The sequence below is a fragment of the Molothrus aeneus genome, chromosome 4 (genome assembly GCF_037042795.1).
Source record: "Molothrus aeneus isolate 106 chromosome 4, BPBGC_Maene_1.0, whole genome shotgun sequence".
In the NCBI taxonomy this organism is placed as follows: domain Eukaryota; kingdom Metazoa; phylum Chordata; class Aves; order Passeriformes; family Icteridae; genus Molothrus; species Molothrus aeneus.
In genome coordinates this window covers 10,472,704-10,488,062 of record NC_089649.1, presented here as the reverse complement: position 1 = coordinate 10,488,062, position 15,359 = coordinate 10,472,704, and positions in this window count along the sequence as shown.

Sequence of the window (15,359 nt, the reverse complement as noted above, 5' to 3'; positions counted from 1 at the left end):
GTTTTTTATTAAGAGTAGCCTAAGAATATCTCTTTAATCTAAATTTGAGGAGCCCCTGAAACAATCAGATGCCTGATTCTAAATGTGAGAGTATAGCTATGCATTAGTAAGAATCCCAAAAGCCGTTACAGAGAGCACTTATTGTGTGATTCTTTTGGCAGTCTTTGAATTCTTCCACTACCAAATCTTGGGTTTGTTTCTTGTTACTACAGTAGCTTTCCTGTCAAATACACTGCACAGCATTCTGATCTGACACCTGCTTGGCAAGAGTTGCTTGCTTGGAGCTCAGCTACATACTTCTAGTTTAATTTTGAAGTTAAAGGTTTGTTTTATAAAGGCTGATCCTCAGTAATATGCAGATAAGTGTCTTAAGTGGTGTTGGTTTGGACAACTAAATCCTCTAATCTTCAACAGAGGAAGAAAACTACCTTTTAAAATCTTAGTGGACTTAGAAGTCCAAGCATCTTTTAGTGACTGTGATTTGGAGAGTATACCTGGATAGAAAGAGTTCAGCTCTAAGGCACCTCACCTAATCCTGTTTGCTTGACAAACATCTGTGCACGTGTGCCCTATTGCTTACTTTGCAGGATCTTTTTTTGCTAACTTCCTGTTCTGTTTTACCCTCTGAAAAACTGACACTGAACTTTCTGACATTTTTTGATCTCAGGAGTTTTTCTGCATTGTTGGAATTGCTGGGATATAATTCATTCCCATTTCCCAGTTACAGGCTCCTTTATACAAAGTGTAACTGCAGGCAAAGGTACTGCATTGTTTAGAACTGATGCAGTGAGAACAGCATGTTGGTAGGGGCAGTGCACACTGACAAAGGTAGTTTTAAGATTACAGCTGGGTCAACAAATAAAGCTACAATAAATTTTAATGTTTTGAAGAAATACCTTTATAGTGGTAACAGCTGAGCTGTAGATCTTGGCAGGAAGCAGCTGGTTAGCTTAAAAGATGGCAACAAAAGATTATTTTAACACTGCAGGGGGAAAAGTTTTCTTTTTGAGAAAAATACTAATAACATGAGTAAGGCACCATTTAGAATGTGTACAGTTTCTTACCAGAATTTAACAGAAGGAGATACACAAGTAAAGACCTGAATATGGAACGGGTCTGTAAAACCTTTGGGATTATCTTGAGAAAGACAAAGTCAGTGTCCTGATGTTCTGTTATTTTATAGCCCCCAACATTGCAGGATAAGCTTGGCAGCTCATTTGGGTGGTAGCTGATGTACTTAGTGAAGAGCTATAGAAAACCATGCACATCTCTATAGATGGAGATGCTGCTTCTGTACCCACAGAATCACATGGTGGAATGGTTTGGGTTGGAAGGGGCCCTAAATATCTTGTAGTTCCAACCTACACCATGTGCAGGGACAGCTTGCACTAGACCAGGTTTCTCACAGCCCTATCCAACATGTCCTTGAACACTTCCAGAGATGGGGCATCCACAGCTTTTCTGGGCAACCTGTTAAGGGCCTCACCAACCTCACAGTGAAGAATTTCTTCCTAATAATTCATCTTAACATACCCTCTTCCAGTTTAAAGCCATTCCCCCTTGTGTAGGGGGATACAGTATGGGTAAATGAAGGTGGTATAGAATGTAATCTTATCCCCCAACGAGTTTCAGCTGAATCAATTACTAAAGATCAGGAGCAGGTGTGATGTTAACAGGCCACACCTGTAGCCAATAAGAACAGTGGTATAAAAGAGTGGATTGGTGGGATCTGGAGTGAGATGACTGCTGCAAGGACCAGGAAGAGTCAGTGCTCTGAGGAGCTGCCTCTGCCTACAAGAAACATTGAGGAGGTATGAAACTCTGGAGATATGAAATCCCTGCACTATAATGATAATAGAACTCTTGATATATAAGACAACACCCTTGTCCTGCCACTGCATGCCCTTGCAAAAAGTCCTTCTAGCTCTTGTAGCCCCTTTGGGTACTGGAAGGTGCTCTGAGATCTCCCCAGAGCCTTCTCTTCTCCAGGCTGAAAACCCACAACTCTGACTTCATTGGAGAGGTGCTCTTGTGAGCATTTTGGCTGTTGCAGACTTCCATTCTGCATTATTGCCTCCCATCCCCTTCTGCATGTGCTTGGGAGGAGTTTGTGCCTGTTTGGCTGTAGGTCCAGCTGCAGACTGTGCTTTGAACCACCTAATTCTTTCTCAGTCTCCCTGAGGTTCCACTGCCTCCTTGCTGCCCCACGCAGCTCAGCCACCTGCAGGTTCTCCACCTGTGCCCAGCTTTGCAGGCAGGTTTGCTGCCTCTCCCTGCCCCAGGAAAAGGGTCTCAGTGGGGTCTGCTCTGTAACCTCTCTCCTCTACAGCCCTCTCTGGGTGCAGGCATTGACCACAGGAAGGGTACATGGTGCACATTTCCCCTCTGCTTCAGCCACTCTGGGTGGGCTGGTCTGGGATTGGTGCTCCCCCTGTTCAGTGAAGCTCCTGTGCCCCCCATCCCTGCCCTACTGTGGGACAGCCCTGCCCCAGATCAGGGACCAGACTCTGACTCAGCTTAAGGCTGAGCTTCCTTCAAGCATCTGGAAGGAACTGTATCAAAAGAACACTATAAAACCAAACTCCTCTAGCTTAAAGTGGGTGAAGAAACATAAAGCTTGCTCTCCACACCTCTTACCTACTTCAACTAACTGCAGTGGGAAAAAGTGTACTTTCAAAGAGGGCACAAGAATCTAGACTGACTGTGAGTGTCCTATTCAAAAACCTGCTAAAGACACTGTGACCTTATTTCCGTAGCCCTGGTGTGTTATTAATTTGCTTGGGATTGTACCCTGTAATTCTCTCTGCTGAAGCAAGCTGAATTTCTGATTCTTTCCCAGCAAATTGAAAGTGCCCTTTCAGGATGTTAGGTAAGGACTGACCCTGTCTGCTTTTCAGGCAGAAAAGAGAAAGGCAAGTTTCATGAGGTAGCTTTTGAGTTTAGGTTGCAGCATTACCCAAATGAAAAGCCCATATTCACCTGAAGAGATGGCCTCAGCTTTCGCAGTGTGGGACATAACAGTGGTGGGCCCCTCTCTGTCACACAGGGAGTATCTTAGGGGTGAAATCTCTCTGCTAAAAGAAGGAGATTAGGATATGGAAGCACACCTTTGTGTACAGCTCTGTGGGGTGTAATCCAACTTCCTGGAAAGAAAGCAGATAAATCATAACAGGTTTGCTACACAGAATAACTGAACCTGGGTAACCTGACACTTTTTTAACTCTTGCAAGCTGAAGTCAAATCATAAAACTGGAGATCCTGGTAAGCTGTTTGCTTTCTAATGGTTAAATGGCTTAAAGGTTTTAGAAAAATCAGGAATTTGTGAAGTACAAGTCACCAGAGTTTTATACTGTAGTTAAAAAATGCTGTATCTCTATCCCAGTTCAGATCAGATGATTGATACGTTTAGCCTTTGTGCCTTAAAGCTACTGCATATGAATGTGTATATAATATTCAAAATATGTGTTCAATAAAAATTGGATTTCACTTAATACCTGCATCAAAATCATGGATTCATGATTGATAAATTGTTCACCTTTCTTTCCTGTCCTAGGAGATGTACAGAAGAGAGCCAGTGATGATATGTTGTCAAGGTAAAATGACTGCTCAGAAAAGGGGAATATTGGGAGTTCCTGTTTCAATGAATAACATCACTAGAATGTTCACCCCATCAGGCAGCTCTAGAAAACAAGCTTTCAGAAGGTCAGCAGCTCATGCTTGTAACCTTGCTGCCATTTGTCTGGTAGGATCTCTCTTCATTGTAAACCTGAATGCATTTATTAGGATTGCAAGGAAGAGAAAGTCTGAAGAGAATATTAAAATAGTTGCTATTGTGCCAGGAAGAAATTGTTTGTTTCGGCAAATAGTAGAGTCCACAGAGCTGTTGAAATGAAAGGTCATTTTCAGACTGTGGAAGAAAATAGGATATTCTTGTTCAAGAAAAGAGGACAGATGTGTGTGTGTGGAAGTGAACGTTGTTTCTGTTGTCCTAGCAAAGAATCAAAACATTAACTTCTAAACTTTCAATTAATTTTTTTTAACCTATAATGACCAAATACTGTGTTCAAGGAATCCTCCAGACAGACACAAGTGGGGTTTCTTTAGCTGCAATTTTTTTTTTTAGCTGAGTTTGGAGAAAGAGGCAGGATGAATGTAAATGCTCTTGTTTAATCTATCAAGTTGATATGAAGTTCACTAAGGCTATTTTTGACTGTGAGGGACTTCTTGAATTGAAGAAGATAAGACACCCCACTTGCACTCTGTTTTAGGACTAGAACTTAAAATTGCAGTGGAGAAAACAGATATAACTGTTGTGCCCAATTTACTTTAATAGGACTGTGAAGTTATAGAAGTCTGGTCTTTTGCTGTCAGTGGCAGGAAAAATCTCAAAAATGTTCTTTGAAAAATATTAAGTTTCCAAGAAGGAAATAAAGCTTGGTTGTCCTTTTGGTTTACTTATTTTTTTCATATCTATTTATATGTTATTTCTAAGAGTGCAGGAAAAGATTTTCAGATAAGAATTGTTGATTATAAATTGATGCCTCCCAGAGTGGGGAAAATAAATTAGCGCCCTCCTTTTTCCCCATATAGGTGCATGAGGTGTGCCTGCCCATGGCAGGGGATTCGGGACAAGATGATCTTTAAGGCCCCTTCCAACCCAAACTGTTCAATGATATCTGACAGAAACAACCATGGTTCTATAGAGAATATCTCACATATGTTTATTCTCCTAAAAAACCCTTTCAGACCTAATTTCTTGTAATCTCCTTTTTATCAGTGAACAAGGCAGAAACCTGCCAGGAAACTCAACCAAAGTGAATTTCTTTCTCAACTTTTGCAATGAGCATCAAATTTAACAAAAGAATGGCCAAATGCTCTTCTATATGTATATCACCTTTTTACACAATAGCAGTTTGACCCCATTAGAAAACTTTTCTTAAGCCTATCTGAGGGGGCAGGGAGGGTGTCCCTAAAAACGGGTTCAAGATAGTGAAATTTAGCAGTTAGGCACCAAATATTTCCTCTGAGAATTTTAGTCATGCACAGTGTTAGGGGATATGTTGACATCTGGTGTTGTAGATCTATTCCAATTCAAAAGAACACGGACAGAAATCAACAACGAGACTGTTGGTTTCATTGGATTAATAGCACCTGCAGGAAAAAAAATCAAATCAATGAAATCAAAATGAATGCTAGTTGAATCACTTCATTTTGTTTATTCATCTGCTGGTGAACAACCTGCTTGTTATATCTATTTCCTAGATGCAGTTGCCCTGGATTTATTGATACTCTCACAAAGGGGTGTACCAGAAACCTTGTAATCCTGTAACAGCTTACCTTTATGCTTGAGGCAAGTTTTAAATTGGTAAATGTGAGTGTTTGGGGTGAGAGAGACAAGGCTTGAGTTTCAGAACAGTGCTGGGAAGGGTGGCCACTGAAGGTGCAGCTGGACATGGGTAATGTAGAATTAGGCAGGCTCACCCATACTCTGAGGAAGATCATCAGCAAGCTTCATTCCTTTCTTTGAAATGTAAATCATCAGTGTCTCAAGCACCTGAATACTAAACCCAGCAGATCAAAGGAGTGTAATGCTGGATTCTCTTTAGCGAACCTGTCTTTTGAAGAGTGCTGTTTTGTTTTATTTTCCTCACCATATACTACTCTTTCTACTGTATCTTGATTTATCCTTTCCAGCCTCGTGTTGGTGAAACCTGACAGCCCTGAAAAAGCTTTATTTTGTTAGTAGGTTTTTGTGGGCGCACTATACATAAAGGTCACTCAAACACAGATTTGTTGTTCTGCATTTCAGCTTGACACTGTGTGGGTTCCAGATTTTTTATGTAAATGGTGTTAGGATAGTATATTTATTTCCAGCAAAAAGACAGCACAATCAATTTAAAAAAGTAAATGGTGCTGCACTGGATCACACATTTTCCTGGCTAAAAATAGCAAGTACAATGCTGGGAGTTGCTGAATGCTTTCAATCCTCACTCTAAGGTAAAATTTCAAATTAGGAGTGTTTCCTAATTTTGATTTAACAATCTACTACTTTCTGGGCTTAAGTCTTTTGTTATATGATAAAGTAGTTAAATCACAACCCTCTAGAAATACTGGCTGAGTATTTCTGAAATTAGCAGTGTATTTTAGAAAAGAATTATAAGGTAAGATTACAGGAGCCCTTGTTCTTTCTGGTTGTTTTTTTTTTCTTTCCCCCAGAACTGTGTTTTTGTAACACCTGCTGAGCGAAACAGGATCTCTAGGTCTGTAATAGCCTTTAAACTCCAACCTTTTGGTATGTGAGAGAACCACCTGGCTAATCTAAAGACATTCTGGAATAAATAATGCTTTTTCTCCTGTGGATTAACAGCAACCTTTATAGAGGTTGCAGGCATTCTTTCTCTTGAAGGTTATTATGCTAATTTATTTTTTACATTCTTTTCCTCATACTATAAACACACATAATAATCCCATTTATTTTGTTTATTTTTAAAATACTGAAATGCTAACCACAATATAAAAGTGGAAAATACATTGCTTCCATCAGCTTCATTCTGTGTGCTTATGACAATGAATTTCAAGTTACTCATGCCAACTTTTCTTGGCTGCATACTGCTAATAGAAAAAAAGCAGTGGAAGCAGGATTGGTATTGCCTTGGAAGTAAAAGAACTGTAGGTGCTAGGGAGAAAGAAACATTACATAGGCTGATTTTTTTTTTCTCCTTAAATTAATATTATTTTTCTTTTATTAGGCTTTCCTTTTAAAAATGAGCTGTGTTATCAGTAATGTGAATCTTAATTGAGTATTCTTTTGTCTGGCATGATAATTTTTAGCATGCTGCAATATTGGCTATACTGTTCTGAAGGTTGTTCTGACTTCAAGTCCTAAGTAAAAGAACTTCTTACAGAGGGCAAGAAAACCTTCACATGTACTATAATTGTCCTTGGATTTCTATACACCTTAAAATGCTCACTAAAGTAAGATTTTATTTCCATCTGTCATTTTCATGGGGTTCTGTCAAGTTACAACTTAAAAATGGATTTTTTAAAAAAATAATTAAGTCTGTGAAAGAAAGCTCATGAAATGACTGCACAGGTCCAGACACACAGGCCTTTCTTGTTTGGCCCCTGTAGCCTCCACCCTGAATCACTTGCCTGCCACCTTCTCTAGTAAAGCTTTTTTTGGAGCTGGTCCTTAACTTATTCCTCTATATTGTGGGTGAATTGGAAAATCTCTTGTGCAATGTTATGGGTCTACACCAAAGACTGTTGTATTTTCTGATACCCCCAATGAAGGGAGGAAATGATGAATCTGACTCCATGTTCTTAGAGGGCTAATTTATTATTTTATGATCTAGATTATATAAAAGAATAATATACAAAACTATACTAAAGAATATAGAGAAAGGATACACTCAGAATGCTAAAAAGATGATAATGAAAATTCGTGACTCTCTCCAGAGTCCAAAACAGCTTGGCCCCTTATTGGCCAATAAGGAAAAACAATTCACATGAAACCAATTAATCACTTGTTGGATAAGCAGTCTCCAAACCACATTCCAAAGCAGCAAATCACAGGAGAAGCAAATTAGATAACATTGTTTTCTTTTTTCTGAGGCTTTTCAGCTTCCCAGGAGAGAAATTCTGGCAAAGGGATTTTCCCAGAAAATATGATGGTGATAAAAGAGCTGTTCAAGATGGAATTTGGGCTCTGATGCTGCACACTCTGTTCCCTTGAGATCTTCCAAGAGGTAAACAAGATACTGAACTTTCAGAGTTAATTTTTCTTTTTCTTTGATTCTTAATATACTCCTAATATCACCTTTTCAGAAAATCCATGCAGTTTCTTTCCCACCTTGTGTTCACATATAAGTCTGAAACTTGCTTAACAATTCTAATAGAAAACAGTGAAGGGAAGCAAAGCATAACATGGTGTTTGAACTGGGATGGCAAACACAAATCTCAATGAATATTCACGTGAAGAAGACTTAGTTCCTTTTCCATTTGATGTTTATATTTTGCTTTTTTCTTAATTTGACAGTGTGTTGCTTATGAAATTATCAGAATGAGTACAAAACTTCGTATTTATATGCATTTCAAATAAACGTGGGATGAAAATCTTAATTAAAATAATGTCAGGTACAACAATAGCAAAATTAAGGTGTGGAACTCTGATTATGCCAGTTAAACAAAAGGTTTTTATCCTTTATTTATTTATTTTTTAACCAACAGCACAATAGTGGCTCCTATTGATTTGTAGTCTGGTGCCAGACATTATTACTGCTAAAATATAGTCCATGTAAAAATCAATGCATGCATAGTATAGTACATTAATTACTGTATAGTTTTTGCTTCCCAGCTAGGTGCTTACTGATTCAATATTAGGTCTTCACATGATAGAGATCTAATGAACCTTTCTTCTGTAATCCATTATATAGTACTGCTGCAGATGTAGAACTGATTTGCTCACAAATCAGCGAGCAAACTTCAAAAGTTGTGTGATATTGTTGCCTCCCAGGTTTTGAAATTTTTCAGCTTCTTTAAAGACAAAATCTAAAATCCCAGAAAATAATCACTACAGGATTAGATGAGCAAGTAGAATGTATGTGTGGCTGAAATGAGGAGCTACTAAAATTTATCATTAAGAAAAATATAATTTTTTGTATATTAAACTGTGGATATGCTTTTTTTTCTGTATCCATGCTTTATTATTACCTCCACCAGAATGGAGTAGACAGATATACAATTTACAGGTTTTGGTTTTAAGTGAATGGCCTGCTTTTACAGAGTTCTCTTTGGAGAAATCATCTTGCATTAATGCTTGTTTTTTTACGTGAATCCATAATACTTTTGAAGAAGTTTGTAGTGTTTCAGATGGGCATAAAAAGCAATTCATGAATGTACACAAACTGAAAACGTGTATTGAAGAAGCAAAATCTCTTGCTTTCCTGTAAATAGCTGCCATCTCAAGAAGTCAGAAAATGTGTTGCTTGGGATTACAGCTGGAGTTAAGCAAGTAATCAAAACATATTTCCCTTTTCTGAAATAAATGTAGATGGAGGTGATTTTGACTTGGAAATAGCTGCAACTTAAAAACACTCTGCTGCGCAGACCCTAAACCTGACGTGTTTAAATCTTGTTAAGCCCATTTTTTTCTGATGTGAGTGCTTTGAAGCTCAACTTATACATTTTAAATTTGTTTGACTTAACTCTTTGAGCACCTGGCTCACTCACACGTTTTACTGTGACATGAAAATAGTTTGAATGATAGAGCACAGTTCATAATGTTCTTTGTGTGTGCCCTGATGTGACTATTCAAGAACTAGATATTGAAAATGTTTTGTGAAGCCTTACTAAAGGAAGAAGATGCTTACTATATTAAATTTGATATCAAATTTTTAAGAAGTAGAAAATATGGATTTTAGTTCAACGAGTTTCACAGCTGTGTTTTTTTCCCAGAATCCCAATATACAACCAGTCTGATGTGCTCAGTTGGAGCACTACCAGCATCAAACACTGAGTATTTCTGTTGTTGAGTTACTTCTCTGCACCTTATGTTTTAGCTTTCTGGTCCAGCTAATCTTGCTGGGGGTATATTTGTAATAGATTTTGCTTGTGTGTTCTACTAATTGATGGCTTAGGGTTAATATAAGTATGCTGGAGTTTTTGGGCTTTGGCTTTGTGTTTTGTGGTTTTTTCCAAGTCCTGTCATAGATTTTGTAATGTTCTGATTTTTTTGCTACTGGCTATAACTGAAATTCCCTACACTTGAAAGATCAGCAAGTTACTAATCAAGTCTATTTAGTTATCTTTTTTCTTTTGGAGTTTTGTACTAAGTTTATAAAGAGTAGAAAAGCAATTTCTAATGAAGAAGACTGACCTAGAATGACACTGAGTAAGACCTAGGTACTTGCATATGTGATTCATCAGCACATTATATTGTTTTTCTTCTAGAGGTGTCTGCACTTGTGCATTCTTTCTCTCAAAGTCAGTGGCATTCTTAGTAATGCCTTTAGTGCAAGTAACTTGTTAGTATCTTACAATAAAAAGAGTTGTCATTTGAAACAGTTCTTAATTCTAAAAACTCATTTCAGAGTTTTCAGAATTAAGTGCTCTGGGTGATGACCAGTTATGTCCCTAAATTAGATGTGTAACTACTGTGTTGTCATATGATATAGAAGTAGCAGCTGTATTTTTTCAGGAGTAAAATTCAAACTACTTTCCTTGTATTTCAGTGCTTTCAAGCTGTAAGGAAATCAGAATTAATTTGCAAAGAGCATTTTCTCTGAAAGGCTCTTGGGGCCTAAAATCCTTCAGTCCCTACTTGCAAACCAGGAAGCATTGTATGAACAGGTTTACCTCACACAAGGCCTTGAGTTTGGTCTTGGCAAAGAGGACAGAATCTTAATTCCCACTTCATTAGACTAGACTGTCATTAAGTCACATAAGGAAGGAATATGTGCTGTCAAATTCTCTTGAAAAAATTAAAAGAAGAGCAGGAATTACTGAAAGGCATCACATTAGTCCTTCCTTATTGGACATGTAATGAGATGAAACTGTTCTATGAAAAGTAGTAAAGAGGGGAAGAAGCTTTAAAGTACAGCATTTAAAAAATATATTAATGCCTATATTTTTCTTTTTAATTTATGGCTGATGTAATAGAGTATATTCCCATACAAAGAAGACTAGAAACTCACTTGAAATTTGACAATAACATTTTTTTCAGATAACAGGCCTTAAAAGGCTGACTTTTGAGTTTTTAAAAATAAAAACTAGAAAAAAATAAACCCAAACATTTCAAGAAAGGTTTGCAGGTGAAATAATTTTTTATCCTTCACATAATGGAAGGCAGGTTGTGGTCATCTGAATTGTGATTTCTCTGCAGTGCAGTTGTGTGTCCTCATAACAAGATCACAGATTCAGAATATAAAATTATAGATTAGTTATGCATATTTGAAAGCTGTTAAAGAGACTTGCTAAGCTCTAAATTGTGATGGAGTTGTTTCAACAATAATTCAGAATTAATTTCCAGAGTCTGTGAAAGCTGAGATTAACACAGACATCATGAAAACAAAGTGCAGATATCTGCTAATATCACAGTATAGGACATCTTTAGCTAGAGGGTTTATAATTTTGACAGTGGATTTAGAGTTTAAATCTACACTTTCAGTGGTTTTCCATGGGTGTGTTTGTTCATCTCTACTTCAAATAAATATAGTCACTAAGTAGAGGGGAATTAATTCTAGGAGTAAGAATGAATTTCAGCTCTTTTTTCATCAATGGCAAATAGCAATTGGGTTTTTTTTTTAGAAGAGAATGAATTTGAAGACACTTCTATTATCTGATAAGAGTATAGTTTTGTGAATGGTATTAATCTCCCCACAGGTTCAATATTTGTCTTTTGAGTCCATGAAGACTCTTTATGCGTTTTGAATGATGGCTCACATTGATTGCATTAAACTGAATAAAATGACATCCTCAGTATTGTGCCTATCTCCTCCCTCTACCTTTCACTGACTCTACAAGTTTCAATTAAGTTGCAGTCTGATATAATATTTTTAAAGCTCCCTTTTAGATATTGCCATAGTGAACTGGATCATTCCTTCTTGTTGAGCAAGGAAAACATTAATCTGTGAAGAGAGATTTTTTTAAAATATGTATGATTTGAGTAAAACAGACATTGTCTAGCCATATTACAGGCACTCACAAATGTTTAATTTTTATTATCTTTGCTTTTAATTAACCTATTTTTCTTTTAAATTGCAGTTCAATTGTTTGGAGATTTGAACATATAATTAGTTTTCTCTCACAAAAGAAAAATTGGATTATACTTCTTGATGGTAGGCTATCCATAGAACTAGATCACAGAATCAGAAGGTTGGGAAAGACCTTTAAGATCATAAAGTCCAACCCATGCCCCAGCACCTCAACTAAACCATGGCACTGAGTGCCACATCCAGTCTTTTTTTAAACACATCCAGAGATGGTGACTGCACCACCTCCCTGGGCAGAACATTCCAGAACTTTATCACTCTTTCCATAAAAAACTTTTTCCTTACAGCCAACCTATATATTTTCCTTGCTATGTTTTACATTCCATGACTTAAACAGGCCATTGCATAATTGTACATATTATTTAGTGTAAAATCTGAAGTCTGTCATATAATGCCAACATGCCCACAGCCTCTGCTGGCCTGGTCAGGCTGCATGGTCTAAACAGTCACACCTGAGACAGCACTGTAGAAAATTACTACAAAAGGGAAAAAATAGAATAAAAGGGCTTGACACACCAGGGTGTAGGCTTTTGTAGTACCTCCCTTCTTAAACTTTTCCAAAATTCAAAATAATCCACTTATTTTTATCCCAAATAGTTTCTTCCCGTGTGTTCTTTTTCCTTTCTCCCTGTCAACATTTCCGCTTTGATATCACTTGATCCATGGGGTTTTGGAAGTGGGTTTTTTTGTGTCATTGTGGCCTATTTTGTTTACTGCATCAATGGCTTTGCTATTAAGTGGTGTGGCTGGAGGGGGGTGTTCTTGAATGCTGATTATTCCAACAGGCATCTACACATATTGAAATAATAAAGCATCTGGGAAGTTTCAGCTTTAACTGGCATTTAGAATTTATTGATGTTTGTACTCTGTTACTTGCTTGGAAGATGAAAGAACTGTTAATTTCTGAGGGGTTAGATCTTTTTGTGGTTAATTAAAACAGAGTAATTGAGTTCAGTCGATATGAAATTGTCCAGTTTAGTTGGTGGTCTGAACAGCTCATTCAGGGTTTTAAAACCTGGTACTTGGAGTGTAAGAAAACAACAAACAGAAATTTGCTGGGTCAAAAAGCATGTGGAAATAGAGGTATAAATTCTGAAGTATATGAGCAAGTACTTCTCGGTTCTAAGAGAAGTCCCTAGAAGGAACATGTTACAAAACCTTTTGTGTTTTATGAGTCCTGGGGTGAGGATTATTTCTACTTCTTGTTTCAGATATTTACAAAATTTTATACAGTTTCCTCCCATTTTTTTAGCTTTTTTTTTGGCTCCCCCCTTCCTCTTCTGATCTCATGGCTAACATGTTTATCCCTTGCTGTGTTGGCAAATAACTGCTCAGCAGGCAAATGCCTAATGCAAAAATGTGGCAGAAATTCAGGCTGATGACTCAGGTCTCCACAGGACAGCACTTTCTCCACTGTCACTGCTCAGTGACAATTGATAGTCTGCTCTCAGAGGAGAATTACACTCTCCTTTATCATCGCTGGACGATGGAGGGTTGGGTTTTAATAGGATTCTGTTGCAGTGGGGGAATGGTCATCTGTAACTCTTAGCATAAAAGAAAAGTAAGGATTTCCTCATCAGTTTTCTTACTACAAAGTGGGGATGCTGCACAGTTTTTGTTTCACATTTTGAGATAAACCCTCAGGGGTTGTGGAAATTTAAAAAAACATCCTATACATGCATAATGGTTTGGGTTTTTTTTTATCTCCCTATTGCACTATTTTTGACTGAGGACAGAAGATTGACTTGTGAGGGGACAGAGCAGTAAACATTGTTTATACATCCTGCTGAGACTGAAAGATTCCTCTTTGATCACTTCAGAAGGAAAGAGTGATTGAGAGAGGCTTCCCCATGTTGGGGTGGAGTTTTCCAGTCTTGCATCCACATTTTGCTCTGGAACTTTAAGAGGGTAATGGAGTAGCAAATTAGCCTGTATTTATCTTGGATTTATGTATTTAACATCCTAATATATACCTCAGAACATCACAGTCCTCTGTTGGAGTATGTCTTGCTATGAATAATCAGTATTATCAATGTCAGGATTTTGTTACTAATACAGTCTTGTTGCATTTGGTCATTGAGACATAAAATATTTCCAAACTCATGTTATGATTTGATTTATCCCTGTTCTTGGATTGCAGGCTTTTTCCAGTGGTGCCTGAGGCTTGCTGGGTTAAATGATGTCTGAGGAAGGCTTTAGCATTCACTGCTTGACTGCTTTATGTGGAATTAAATGAGCTTAATGATACAATATTATGGGTAGTGATGAGCAAAATAGAACTACAGTGTACAACACTGATTAAATTACTGTATTTTTCTTAAGCTAAAGTTCTACATCAAGATTTATAAGTTGATTAATGTTAGTCATGCATGAAAGCCTGTCTGAATTAGATTCTCAATGCTGCTATAGGTTATGCTTAGAGAATTCTGATACACGTATAATCTTTGAGGTCATCTTCAGTAAGATCTGATGCAAGTAAATTAATATGGAAGAGGTTTGAATTCCACTTTTTTCCCCACTCCAAAACATTTAGGAAGGGTGCAAATATTGCCAATGTCAAAGTTATACATGTATTATAAAATATGCACTATTGATGCTCTTAAAATGCCAGGTGTGGCTGGTTGATGTGGCTCAGGAGTTGTAGCAAGGATATTAAGATCATTCAGGTGCTGTATGTTCATGACCTTAATAAACACATGACAGCTTTTATTATCTAAAGTTTCAAACCCCAGAACCCCAGTGTGAAGAAGGGAGGGATGGTGCTAAGTGAGGCAGAAACTCGAAGGGGTTGAGCTATTGCTTGTTTGGTTTGCTTATTTGTTACAACACTACTCAAGCATAACTTTCTTCATGACCTTTTAAATAATTTGGTACTTGATAATGTACTTCATTTGAGAGTGTGTCTCTAGCCTTGAGATTTAAAGTGGTCATTGCAAAGGAATTTTGATGTGCAGGCAGTTAATAGATTTTGATTCCATGGAAATGCTGTGGGGCAGCTCAGTCATTTGGTTTTTGACACTGGCTGCATTGTGACACTCAAGTTTTACTGGATTAAAGCAGCTGAAACTTGTTATGTGTTGACCGCTATTTCCTTTTTTTGTGTTACTCCTACTGAACAACAGGTTTTAATTCTGTTAATGCGTGGCACTACTGCATTTTGGATTTGTAAATCACTTTCTTTGATCTATAGAAAAAACTATTTTTTTTTTCTGCTTATGAATCTTTTGTGGGTTGAGTCTGACTTTTAAACTTCACTTCAAATTTTCTTTGAATATACCTACCTAATTCTTGATTATGTCTTACTTGCATGTAATTTATTTCAGACATTCCCACTATTGGCATAGGTACAGATAATTATGAGCCAGCTAACTCAAAGAAAGGAATGGATATGTGATAATTTACCTTTCAAAAAAGTCTTCTATTCTTCTCCTAAAGCTTGCACTAATAATTTCCTCTTTCAGGAAGGGAGAATTATTTTTTCTTTGTAGCTTTTTTTCCTTATTGAGAAACAATTTCCAATTCTATAGCTTATAGAGTTCCCATTAGTGTATGAACTACTAAAATAAGTATTGTTTCTTTTCAGTTGGA